General features: G+C 52.6%; 1 protein-coding gene across 3 annotated transcripts in view; it reads right to left on the bottom strand.

Annotated features, from left to right (window-relative positions):
• Dlgap4 (DLG associated protein 4) overlaps nt 1-13,564 on the bottom strand; it is a 168,807-nt gene that overhangs the window by 117,497 nt on the left and 37,746 nt on the right. For all 3 annotated transcript variants that reach the window (XM_074074703.1, XM_020181456.2, XM_020181455.2), the window contains exon 2: nt 1,701-1,914. The gene's annotated coding sequence lies outside the window, so the exon portion shown is untranslated. The remainder of the gene's footprint in view (nt 1-1,700; nt 1,915-13,564) is intronic.

The following is a 13,564-nucleotide window of genomic DNA, read 5'->3' as shown; positions in this document are numbered from 1 at the left end:
TCGTGCCACCCCGGCCTCCATCTTTCCACGCAATGCTGACGGCTGCTCCTTGGCTTGTGCCAAGGAATCCCGTTCTCCGTCACTGGGCCACACATGCGGGGGCTGCCAGCTCCACTGTTTCCAGCACCTAGCTCCGGGTACAGAGAGGGGCACTGAGTGCCAGTCATCTTCAACAGAGCCACCCACCCCCCAGTCAAAACAGGTCTGTGCCTCGGTCTCCCCATCAACCTCTTCAGGGTGATGATGAACACAAAGGTGATGGAGAACACAAAGCACTCGACACACAAAGCACTCTGTGCCAGGCACAGAGTAACAACAAACGCAGGCTACCCCCAGTACCTGGGGTGTCCTTAGGGTGGCTCATGCTTTCCAGGGGGACCACCGGGCCTGTTTGCCGATGATGGAATCCGCAAGCAGAGCTCTCAGATTGAGATGTCCTTATCACTTCCGCGGCAACAGCTTTTCAGCAACAGCTGTCAACGGCTGCTACGGCAGACTGGGGGCCTGGCCGGATGAGCCAGGCTTTGGCCCACTAATGAACAGGGTCCCTTTCACAGTTATTAATAAGGCTGACACCGCACGGAGGTGCAGCTCCTCGTTCTCAGAGAAGCCTTTCCACATGCATCATCCTCAGCAAACTTCACGGCTTCTTATACCAGCCCTGACATTTGCATATTATACATATTTACGAGTCTTTTCCCTTCTCATAACCATCCCATCAGGGAGGCCAGGCAGCTTCTGGAAGATGACAGGCTGGGGACCACAGGGCTGGCCGCCTTGCCAAGGGCCTGAACTCACTGCAGGCTCTCTGGGGTCAACAAGGACCCCAGCTGGCCAAAAGGTAATGGGCTCCTGGGTCCTGCTAGCACCTGGGTGGAGAGGTGAGGGCTTCCCATCTGCTCTCCCTTTTCTTTCTTCTACAACTTTGACTGTGGACCATACTTAGTGCCAGGACCAGGGCTAGCTGCCGCTGTCCTGGGAGAGAGAACAGTGCTCCTCGCCCTGGAAAGCTGAGGCCAGACCAGGAAGCAGATCTGAAGCCAGTGGTACCATGCAGGTTAAGTGGTGGCAGAGCAGCCCTGTGCCAGTCCCCTGGCTTCGCCAAGCCTCGGTTTCTCATCTGAGAAGTAGACTAGCACAGCCTTGGGAGGTGTGGGGGCTGCTGAAGAGGTGATACAAGAAGGATCAGGCACTGTGGTTGGCAAGACATGGGGACCTGAGCTGGTTGCTCCTGCTCCATGGGGGATGTGCCCCAGGATGTGCCTGGGGACAGGCCCAGCACCTCATCCCAGGGGAAGGTGAGAACGGAGGAGAAGGATGCCCTAGGTCTCTAGCATGGTTCCCTGCTCCCTGTCTTGCCTAAGCCTGAGCTCAGTACCTGGCCCAGCCTCAGGTATGCAAGAGCTGGTCTTTGAGGTAGACAGAGCTGGGCTTACTGTGTGTCTCCAGGTAAAGGCTTGTCCCCTCTGAGGCTGTGTCCTAGAAAATGGGCAAGCTCACCAGGCCCACCCCACAGGTTGTTGAGAGGATGGGATATGACAAGCCAGTTAAACTGCAAGCTGTGCCCAGACGTAGGAAAGCTCCCATGGAGGTCCCTTTGCCAGTACGTGGGCACTGGTGGGCAGGAAGGCAGGGCATTTCCCAACTGTGACAAGCACGGTGTGGGTGAGGAGCCCAGACCTGTGGCCGCAGTTACTTACCCACCACGAAGCCACGTGCACAGGGAAGACAGGAGCCAGGTGGTACACTGCAGGTGTCACCTCAGGAGTGGGTGCTGGATGGAGGGCAGGTACAGACATCCCTTCGGGCACTCCATTAGAGATGCTGGCAGGAGGCAGTATGGGACAGGGGCCTTGCCAGGTCCTGGTCACACACAGGGCCACCAGGCACCAGACAGAGGGGAGGCACCGCTGCCTGCAGGAATGGGGGAGGAAACTAATTAGGAGGTGTCCAAGACAAGCCTGCACCTTGACACCCTTCGACCAGCCCTGGGGATGCTAGGGAGGACAACAACATGGAGTGGTAGTCACAGAAACCCAAGTGTTTGTACAACACTACATTTTTCAAAGCACTCCGGCATCCCAGCTCCTGTGGGCCCCCACGTTGTTTTTTTAGAGGTGTATTTGCATGTCATACATATTTACAATGCCTTTCCCACCACCCACAGAACCCCCACAGCAGCCGGGAAGCTGGGGTTCCAGAGATTCAAATCCTTCCTCGTCTTGCCTCTTCCTACTTTTCCTGGATGAGGGAAATTAGGAGAGGGGCTAGAGTCATACAATTCTGAGTTCAAATCTCAGCTCGGCCCCTGGTTCCTGGGTGACACCAAGCAGGCAGGTTTCCCCTTTTAGAGCCTCAGTTTCTCCGGCTATCAAATGGGAATGAGGGCCTCTTGGAGGGCCACTGTGAGGATTTGAAAAATAACACAGGTGGGATGCCTGTCAGATAAAGACCCTTCAAAGAGGCTCCTCCCACGTTGCCTGTGCTGGGCGTGGGAGGCCCCCACTGCACGGCCCTTACCATCTCCCACTGACTCATCTTGCGTGAGGGCAGAGGGAAGCCAGGTGTCCCTCTCCATCCACCACTCCTGAGCAGGTGCCAGAATGCCCGCCTGGATCTTTACATAAGGAACCAGACCCTCCTGCGAGAAGAGGAGGGTCTTCTCCAGCCACCCCCATGCTCTCTGCCCTCCCTTTTAATAGGTCCAAGAAACCAAGACACAGAGGAGACTGAGGGTAAGAGTCCAAGGAGCTAGGTTGGAGTTTGAACTCAGAGTTCCCCCTACTCAGTTCTGGGAGGAGGTACAGACACCAGGTCACCATAGGAAGAAGCAGAAAGGGGTGACTGATGGTAGGAGGGTTTGCCTCTCTCACCTGGGTGTCCCGGGGCCCGGGTTCGCCCTCCCAACCTCTCCCAAGGTATTGCTCAGGAACAAGACCTCCTACACATCAGCTCCTACAATGGGCCATGCCCAGACCAGGCTTCAGCTCATTTCCTGCATTTCAAGGAGAGAAACTGAGGCACACAGAGCTATAGTACCTACACGGTGAGGAGGAGAAAGGGCAGGGCCTGAAACCCAGGCCTCTGATTCCAGGACACTGCCATCCTGATTCCTCCAGTGAAGATGTCCCTAACCAAGGAACACTGGCTGAACCCTTCAAGTGTTTCAGTGGTAGAAGAAAATACCAAACTCCAAAACATTCTGAATTAGAGAACACAGACTCTTACAGCTGTGTGGAAGACTTCGAGATCCCCACAGGGCATGAACATTGCCAGTGTGTGAAAACCCGTGCTTGGCAAGACTCGACCCCCACCAAGTTGTCACTTGGAGCGAATCCACCCAGAGCACAGCTGGGTGGCAGTAGGTCCTGATCTGGGGTTCCTGGACCCTCAGGGAGTCCTGAGACCCATCAGAGACCTGCGGAACTTGCCTGTCAAAAGGACCCAGCGAGTTTCCTTCCTGTCCCTCTCTGAGATGGGAGGACCAAGGACACAAAACAGTCTCTTAGGTGCTGGTGGTTGTGATGCTATTCAAAACCCTGCAAGTCCCAACAGGGATGAGCTCTGCGGCCATGATGCTAAGCGAGAGAGGCCAGACACAGAAGCCTCCAGTATCACATGATTCCATATGCACGAACTGCCCGAACAGGCAGCTTTGTGGAGATGGAAAGTGGGGTTGGGGTTGCCGAGGGCTGCCTCATGGGGACACTGGCAGGAGACTGGCTGAAGAATCCTGGGGGCTCTTTTTTGGGGGTAGTGAAAATGTTCTAAAATGGGTTGTGGTGGTGGGCACACAACTTGTACATAGGCTAAAGTCACCGTAGCAGACACTTTCGACGGGTGAGTTGTATGTTGAATTATCCCAATAAAACTGCGAAACAGTCAATGTGTAAAAATAACAAGACACTACAACCTCCCGACAGGCAGCCATCCTCTGGGAGCCTGTGGTTCACTTGGGGTCCCACCTGGAAAACCAGGGCATATTCTCCCAAGAAGGCCCCATACACCCTTTACCCCAGAGGTCTTTGCACTTCTATCCACCTCCTCCAGGCAGCCCTTCTGGATCCCCAGCTAGATCAGGGCCCCCATTACTGGCTGCTGGGTTCTCTTGGGTTCTCATGCCTATGGAGGCAGTCAGTCTTAGTCTCACTGGCCGACGCTGCCTCCACAGACCAGGGCTCCTTGAGGACGGGGCCAAGCTTCAGCCTGGCCATCAACACTGGCATCTAGCCAGCACACAGCAGGCACTCCGGCAATGTTTTCTGACTGAATGGATGAGTCAGAACTCCAAGTCTTAGCATACAAACATGGCTTCTAGTCCTGGCTGCATTACCATCCAGTCCTGTGATCCTTGACGAGTCCTGCCTTTCATGATGGGTTTTTCCAAGATAGGGTCTCGGGAATTAAAAGGGATAACAGATGAACAAAGCTCTCTACGAAGTGGCCTCTCCCACAGTTCCCCGTGTCTCAGTCCATGGAACCCCGTCCTTCCAGCCACTCCTGCCCAAGCCTTGGAGTCACTCTTGATGCCACTCTGTCCCTCACTTCTCACATCCAGACTCAGCAGCTCCACTGGACCTACTTTCCCAGTATGTCAGGAAGTTGATGCAGCATCTGCATGGCTGCCACTTCTGTGCACTGAGCAACCATCATCTCTTGCCTGGATTACTCACGTCTCTCTGGTCACCTACTTATATTCTTGTTCCCAGTATAGAAGCCAGAAAGTCAGGTTAGAACTCAAGCCAGATCCTGTCCCCCACTCATCTCTAAATCCTTCGGGGCCTCACTTCCCTCAAGCAGAAGCTGATAGCCTTATAGACGCCACAGGCACCCCCTGCACCATTCCTCATTTACTCTCTGCTTCCTTCATCCCAGCTACACGAGCCTTTGTGCTCTGTCAAATATAACAGGCACACTCCTGCCCCAGGGCCTTTGCACTTGCTCTTCCTCTCCCTAGTGTGTCAGTGCTCTGATGTCCCTGCGCCTTACCTGCTTACTTCCCTTCAGAATCTTTGCTGACACTGATCTTGTTGATGACAGGCAGTTTAGCACATCAGGGAGGTCTTTTTATTTATTTATTTATTTATTTATTTATTTATTTATTTTTGCAGTACTGGCGTTTGAACTCAAGGACTACACTTTCAGCCACTCCACTAGCCCTTTTTTTGTGATGGATTTTTCCAAGATAAGGTCTCGTGAACTATTTGCCCAGGCTGTGCTTCAAACTACAATCTTCCTGATCTCTGCCTCCTGAGTATCTAGGATTACAGACATGAGCCACCAGCGCCTGGCTTCAGTGAGGTCTTTTAACTCTAGAGCACAGACTGAGGGCAAAAACCCAGGCTCTGCCAGTTACATAGCTGAATGACCCTGGCCACATTTGTTAATTTCTCTGTGACTCTGTAGCTCATCTCTAAAGCGGGGGAGTCCTAGTCCCTACCTCGGACGATGGTTGTGAGGCTCAGACAATTCAGGATGTTGTTATTCCCCGGCTCCTGCACCAAATGTTGCCAGCACCTGTCCCTCCTGCGTGTGTCACGATCACACAGGACTCCTATTTAGCCTGATCCACTGCCTGCCCCTCCCGCAAACGCATCAGCCTGCAGGACGGAGAGCTTCATCTGCTGGCTTCGGCACCACACCTGTGCCTGGCACGCTGAGGTGCTCGTGAATGTGTCATTCAGCAAATATTTCTAACACTGAGTGAGCTCTGATTGTCCCCCTGCTTCCTTTGCACAGATGTGACACTTCTCTACAGCCAACTCACCCCTCAGAGCTCCAAGTTGCTACTGGTGGCTCTGCTGGTCACCCTGTGGCCTCTCACAGTCTGGGTGCCCAAGGCCCCGTGTGCAGCCTTCCCCAGAGACCCTGACCTCTTCTGCCGTCGTTCAGCCTTGTCATCCTCTTGGGCCGCCAAGCAGCTAGGAGGCCCCCACATCCCCTCTGCTTCTCTTTAATCCCCCATCGAGAAACCCAAAACCCTCTCCTATGTTCTTCAAGACATCTACATGTCTTTCAATTCTCCTTTATCCCTGGAGCCACGCCCTATCCAGTCACCACCTTTTTGGTCAGAGCACAGCTCAGGTTTCTCCTGGGGGACCTGCCACCTCCCCAGCTACCTCCTGGGCAGTACCCAGAAGAATCTTTTCACAACCCCAAGGGAGCAAGTCAGAGACTCACTCCACTAGCTTGAAAAGTTGAAGTCCTCATTGGTTCCAAAAACACACCGAATGGAGCCTTCCAAAAGAATTCTGCTCAGGGCTCCTCAAATCACAAAGAGCCACCCTCCTCCCCACCCCATTCCCAGTTCAAACGGTATTTATTGTCCAAAAACTTAATTTACAAAATGGATTTACATAGAACCTTTTAGCTCAATAAATATTTGCGGAGTTGAATTGAAATGGAAAAATAATTTCTAAAAATGGCATTCATAGTTCTGTCCTGTTCAGGGCTATCCATGTGCTCTCACCATCCAGTGCTTTCATCTCGGGAACTGGAACGCCTCACCAGCCTTTGCTGGCTTCTTCTGTGACCCCAAGAGACTTTGCCTGTCCTCAGTCCCCCAATGGCCTCCATGACGCAATCACCACCCACACTAGCCTCCAAGGCTCTACACAGCTGGGCCTCGTCACAAAACCAGTTCATCTCCTCGTCTGCCTCCTACCACATCCACCTTGTCACCTTCCCCCCAACTGCTCCTCCAAGACAATGCCACAAGTCTCCAAGACAGAAACAGCTCCCTCCTGCCCAATCCCTCCCCAAGCCCTGCTAGTTCTTCAAACTACTGCTCCTTTCTGTTTCCACCATCCTGCACTCAGTTCAGGCCCTGTCCCCGCCCGTCCATGGTTTGTCCAACACTCTCCACCATCCACTATCTATAGACCCACCCACCCCTCCACTTCCATCTGCCTGCACCACGTGCCCCCCCCCACAGTACCCACCAAGCCACCACCCAGAACTAACCAAGGCCTCCAAGCCTCCAGGCCACCTTCCAGCCATGAAGACTTAGGCTTTAGCCTTGGCCTTGGCCTCAAAATGCTCACAGGAAACTGAACAAGGGCACAAACATAGGAAGGAGACCCATGGGATACTGAGGAACTTGATCACAGAGGCAGGGAGGGATGGAGGGGAGGGAGGAAGGGCCCATTGAGGCTAGCTTCACGGGGAACCTGCTGGACTCTGGGCCAGACTGCCTGAGGTCAGATCCCAACAATGCCACCTCCTGGCTTGGTGGGCTTGGACGAACAGCCTCAGTGTTCCCTGTCTGTAAGATGGAGATAATAACTCAGTCTGCCTATTAGAAACAGCTGTGTGGGACAGTGGGAGCCAATGCATGCTCACAGTTCTTAGCACAGTGCTTGGTACAGTTGTCTTCCCTTATCTGTGGGGGAGACATTCCAAGCCCCTCAGTGCACACCTGAAACCTGAGATAGTGACGAATCTTATGTATACTACACTTTGTCTTACACACATATATCTCTGATAGTTTATTTGGTCTTGAGATACAGCTCAAGAGGTAGAGCACCTCCCTAGCAAGCAAGAAATCCTGAATTCAAACCCCAGTACTGCCAAAAAAAATAATAAATAAAGTTTAATTTATAAATTAGGTAAAGTAAGAGATTAATAACAATAACTAATAATAAAACAGAATTATAACAATATGCTGGAATAAAAGGCATGTAAATGTCTCTCTCTCTGAAAATATACTGCACATCCTAGCAACCTCAGCATATACCCTTTTCTTCCTCTCCTTATGAGATTTGAGAGGCTTCACCCTTCACTTGAAGGAAGCACTTTGCAGCTTTCCTTTGGCATACTTGAATTGCCAGCACCACAACTCTTGTGCTTTGGAGCCATTATTAGGTAAAATAAGAGTTCCTTGGATGCAAGCACCTCGACACTTGACCTAATGCCCGAGATTACCAAGAGACTAACGGGTGGGTAGCATATACAGCGTGGATACATACATCAGACAAAAGGGTGATTCATGTCCTGTACAAGACAAAATAGAATGGCTCATGATTTCATCACACTACTCAAAACAGAAGGCAGCTTAAAACGTATAAATAGTTTATTTCTGGAATTTTCCATTAACATTGGTCAACCCTTTAAAACAGCAACTGAAATTTTGAAGAGCAAAATTGTGGGTAAGAGGGGAACTAGCATATACAGAAAATGGTCAGTGAATCTAACCGCTGTGATTGCCAGAGGGTTAGTATCAACGTCCTCCAGTCAGCTGACAGACAGTGGAGTGTTTTACCTGGAGGCAGCAAATCCTCCTCCCTGCAGAGCTGGAGGCCAAAGGGGCTTCACTGTCCCTTCCCAGGCCACACTGCCCAGCCCTCAATCAGGATCTGGCAAGTCCCAGCCTCCAGCTCTAGGATTGGCCTCACCTATCGACCACCCAAGCCAATCTCACACCAGCCTCCAGTGCTGGGTGAGAACCTGGTACACTGTGCCCTACTTCTGAGCAGCGTAAGAAACTTGCTCCAAGCTCTGGGCCAGGGAGATGCCCCTGAGAGCTTCTGAAACAACTTCCTGTCCAGTCTCTCACCACTCCAGAACATGGCCTGCAATAGCAACAGTGGGTCTTTCCACACTGCTCCAACCCAGATGTCCATGGCTTTGTACTCTGACCCTTGCAGCCACACACAGGATGTCCAGTCACCCATTCTGCAGATGAGGACGCTGAACTCCCCCAGAAGGAAGTTACTTTGCCTTAGGCTGCATGGCAAATAAATAGTTGAGCACAAATGTGAAGTCTGGGCAGCCACACACCAGAGACCCAGGACTGTCCCCTGAACTGCAGAAGTGCCCCCACCATGGTCAGGTTTCCAAGACAACACAGAGATACACATTTTCAGAGGACCCAGGGCTGCTGTCCAATATGACTTTTGTGCATGACAGAAATGCTCCTATCTGCTGTGTCCAATGGGTGGCCACAGGCCACATGTGGCTACTGAGTGCTGGAACATGACAGTGTGAATGAGGAGCTGAAGTTTTCGTTTAGTTAAATTCAGTAGCCACATGTAGTTCGTGGCCACTTCCCGGACAGCTTGGGACTAGGCAGCTTTTCGGACTCTCAGTCCCAGACCACATCTCCAGGACGCATACAACCCAGAACACTTTGTCATTCCGTCACAAAGATTTCCACCAGAAACTACGTGTCCTGGCTTTCGTACATGGGGACTGCCTAACACTTCAAGTTCATTGTTTCTGAGCAGCCCAGGGTCACTCAGGAAACAGAGACAGACTCCTGCTCTGAGCCAGCTGCAGAGGACAAGAGCCAGAATTGCCTGTCCCCGAGTTCACAGGGCGCTGGGTGGTGGGGCTCACGACAAGGCAGGTGGGTGCAAGAGCAGGCACACATGCAGTCTGGGGAGCCATGAGGTGCCTGCCCTAGCTAGAGGGGTCAGGGAAGGCTGCACAGAGCAGGGGACACTGTCATGGTGTCAAGCACTTTACGTTTGTACTTTCCCATCCCCTGTGTCATTTGTGCTTCTCGACAGCCTTGAGAGAGGAGGTTGGGTCTGGGCTGGTTTCTGGTCCCCTGTGCACAGGATGACCGTCAGCATGCATCTGGAATGGACAGTGAGTGTGGGCAGCAGGCCTGGACCCACTGAGCCAGCCAGGATGGTACAGGCTCAGCACCGGGTCCAGTGCCCTCCAGAATCCTCCCTTCCAGGAAGGTTCACTCAGTCCCTAGCCAGAACGAAATCAGATGTCCCCACATCTTCCAGGGGGCCAGTGTGACAACTCCCCAAACTTCCCTGCAGCTCCAAGGGGGATCCAGCAGTCCTTTTACCAGTCACCTGCCCTGTCTTGTCCTGCTGACTCCCAGAGGCGACAAAGGCCTTCGTTTAAACAACATTCTGTGAAATCCCTCACTTTACCCCATTCCCAGCGCCCTGCTCTCTCTGAGCCATCTGGGACACATGGAGGACTCACTCTGTCCATCTTGGGAGGCCCTACTCTGCACTTCTTGAAGGTACATCTGCCTGGGGGCTCTCGGCATCAAGCCCAAGCAACTCCAGGTCTTCCACCCTTGTTACCCTGGCCCAGGCAACCCCCGGCCATCCCCTCCATTCCCCATTGATTCCTGGCCACGCTCTGCAGCAAAACACAGAGAATAGCCACACAGCAAACATGCACTGAGCCCTGACTCTGAGCCTGGCCCCAGACAGGGCCAAGCTGAAGACACAAGATGAATCAGTGTCCCTGGAACATTGGATGCGGGTGGCAGATATGTAACAGATATCGCAGGCTACAGCGATGGGCACTGTCCTGGAAAGAAGCCTGGGCTTTGGGAGCCTGACCCAGCCTGTGGGGCTGTCACAGCCGTATCACAAAGGAGGGGCTTTGGCTGAGCTTGGGGGATACACAGGAGATAAGCAGCAAGGTAGGGAGGGGCACTGGAGGCAGAAGGGACAGCTGGTACAAAAGCAGGGAAGGGGGATAAGAAGCGTGCCCTGCTAGGGGAACATTGAGGACTTCTGGTGAAGTGGGGGCCTGGTGTGTGCGCGCTGCAGAAGGGAGGAAGCAGGGGGAGGAGACACAGGCTGGACGCCCAGGAAGGGGCTCTATCCAAAGAAGATCCCACGGGGGGCCGTCCTGGGAGTGTGGCCATTTCCATTGCAGCACAGGGAGCCTGAGGACTTGGTCAAGTTTGTGTGCGACACAGTTTGTCTAGCAGCTCTCTGAGTGGCCTCGAATGCACTGTGTGGGCCAGGATTGCTGATGTGGCCCCACTAGGGCAGGGCACTAGGGCTGGGGACAACAGAGTTGGGAGACACTGGACTGTAACAGTCCATGGGACTTTGGGCACGTGTGCGTGTGGGTATAACATAAAGGAGGGACAAGGGCTGAGGTTCAGCTTCTGTCCTGAGAACTGAGGGCACAGACCAAATCGTAAGGTTTAACTTTCACACTGTCAACAAATGTTTTAAGAGCCAATGGTCAATGTTTTAGGTTGCCAAAGTGGCCACAGATGACACTTAAATGAACAATCAGCACACACACACACACACACAGAGGCTACCCTATGGCCCTTCTTTGCTGACTCCTGAGGTATAAATAACAACAAAATTGTCTCAAGTTGGCTTTAACAATAAAGTGAACTGATTGATCCTTATAACCAAAAAGTCTGGACTTCGGGTGAACTTCAGGCTTGGCTCCATCAGGGTTCCAGTTTTTCAGCACTGCCCTAGTGCCCAAGTCTGGCTTCTCGTGCACATAGAACAGTTGCTCCAGACAAAGCACATGGAAAGGAGCAGAAGGGCCGCCTGTTCCAGCCCAAGTCCTAAGAGTCACTCACATGCTCATCCAGGAACCAATCACTATGCCCAGGGGATGGGGCACACTGACTGGAGTAGCCTAGGTCATGAACTCTATGTCCTGATTGGCTTAGTCTTGGCTGTGAGTTCTATCTGAAAGGGAAGAGTAGAGTCCATTTCCCCAGAAACACACATCTCTCCAACAAAATCAAGGTCTCGTGGGATAGGAGAAGGGAGGTTCTGCAAGAGAAAGGCACACATATGCCTTCACAGAGTTTTCTATACGAATGTTTACAGCAATGTTACTCATAATCCCCAACTGCAAACGAGTCAAATTCCCAGTGATCAGTGTACAGAACAACAAAATGTGGTATTGCTATAAAGGGAATATTACTCAGCACTAAAAAGGAGTGAAGTACTAATACATACAACAGTGTAGGTGAATGTCAAAAAGCATGCTCATTGCAAGAAGCCAGACACAAACACTCCGTATTATTGCATGTTTCTAGTCACAGGACCTTTCTAGAAAAGGCGACACCACAGAGACAGAAAGCGAATTGCTGGCTGCCTGAGGCCTGGAGCAGGAGTGGGGATTGGCTGGAAATGGACAAGGGAAACTTTTGGACTGTGCTGTTGGTTGCACACTGTGTAAATTTATTGAAACTTGTCAGAATGAATGTTTAAAATGGGTGAATTTTATGACATGTAAATTCAATAATGTTCCCAAGTAAGGGCTGCTGAACACAAACACCAGGGCCCCTCCAAAGGACGAGGGTGCTGTGCTCTAGTCAGGGGACACAGTGGCAGGCAGGGTGAACACGGAGGTCTCTCTGGACAAGCCAAGCAGGCAGGACATCAGGGAGAGCTCCAGGAAAAGGCAGGGACGATCTGGGGGATGGGGACACTGAGCAGTGGAGTTGACATGTCCCCTGGGATCATGTGGCCTGAGAAGGGAAGTAGGCTGGGACAGAACTCTGTCTTCCGGACCCAACCCCACTGGCCACAGCCTGACAGCAGGCTCTGAAGCCTATTCGCCGGACACCAAGCCCACTTCCGCCATCACGTGCTGGGTGACCTCAGGGGAGCCACTCGACCTCTCTGAGTTAGCCAGGAGGGGAAGCATTCAGACAGCAGAGTTGGCACCCCACCCCCACATCTGCAAAGAGGAAACTAAGTAGGCTAGGTCCAACCTCAGCACCCACTGCCTCTGCCATCTGCTGTGTGCAGAGACCTGTGTGCACAGACGCTGCTGGAACCAAGTCTGGTATCCCCCAACCCCCCCTCACCTGCTGGCCAGCAGGCTGCCACGCTGTCACCGACTGCCCCACAGAAACGCAGGTGAGTGCCTCCAGGCCCATTTCACAGACCCGCAAGGTGAGGTGTGCACGCTACATGAAGCACCTATGCACACAGCTGTCCAGGGAAGCTGAACGCTGAGTCCCAGCGGTCAGGACAGCGTGCACACTGGACAGGGTTCCCCTGGGCCAAGAGGGCACAGGAGATGGCAGGAGACCCTGGCCACCCACTCACAAGGGGCTGCTGTCCCTACAGCCCCGAAGAAGGTGGGGTGGGGGTGAGTGTCCTGTCTCCCTGTGAAGACCTTTCCTGTCCCCTGGCTCCACCTTTGGGGACCTTAGGCTGACAATGTGGCATCATGGGGTGCCAGCCCCTCACTGGCTGAGGGGCCTGTGGATGAGAGGTGCTGACCCAGTACAGCCATGCCCGCGGTGGAAGCAGGGCTGAATGGGAAGGACACGGTGCGTGGGAGAGGCCACCTCCCTGGGATGCTGCTGACCTGGGAAAATGTGGGGGGATTTACTTTCCCAATGAACAGCTATTACTTATTGATGTGATGACCATGCACTTTATCATTCAAACCAGGATGCTTAAATGAAGTTGAAAAGGAAGCTGGCTGCAGTCTGCCCAATCCATTGATAACTATTCCAGAACACCTCCGGGACGATTGTGACATAAGTACATTATTTATTAAACACCTACTCTGTACCAGGATGAATGCTGGACACTTTATTCCTATTGTCCATTGCAATGACCTGTGACAAGGCATCACAGCCACTCTGGCCTCTTTTCTGTTCCTCCATTGTGCCAGGCATGTTTCTGCCTCAGGACCTTTGCACTTGCTGTGCCCTTGGCTTGGAGCCCTTCCCACTAATGACTTGCCTTCTAAAAAGTATACCTACCTATGACTTGTCTTTCATTGTGATGTTTTCCTACCTGACAGTACTTACTTATGACCTCCAGTCAGAAAAAGAAAAAGAAACAGAGTATGGCAG

This window comes from Castor canadensis, chromosome 5, assembly GCF_047511655.1.
Source record: "Castor canadensis chromosome 5, mCasCan1.hap1v2, whole genome shotgun sequence".
Classification (NCBI taxonomy): Eukaryota; Metazoa; Chordata; class Mammalia; order Rodentia; family Castoridae; genus Castor; species Castor canadensis.
The sequence above is the reverse complement of the archived record's forward strand: the minus strand, read 5'-3'. Positions and strand labels throughout refer to the sequence as shown.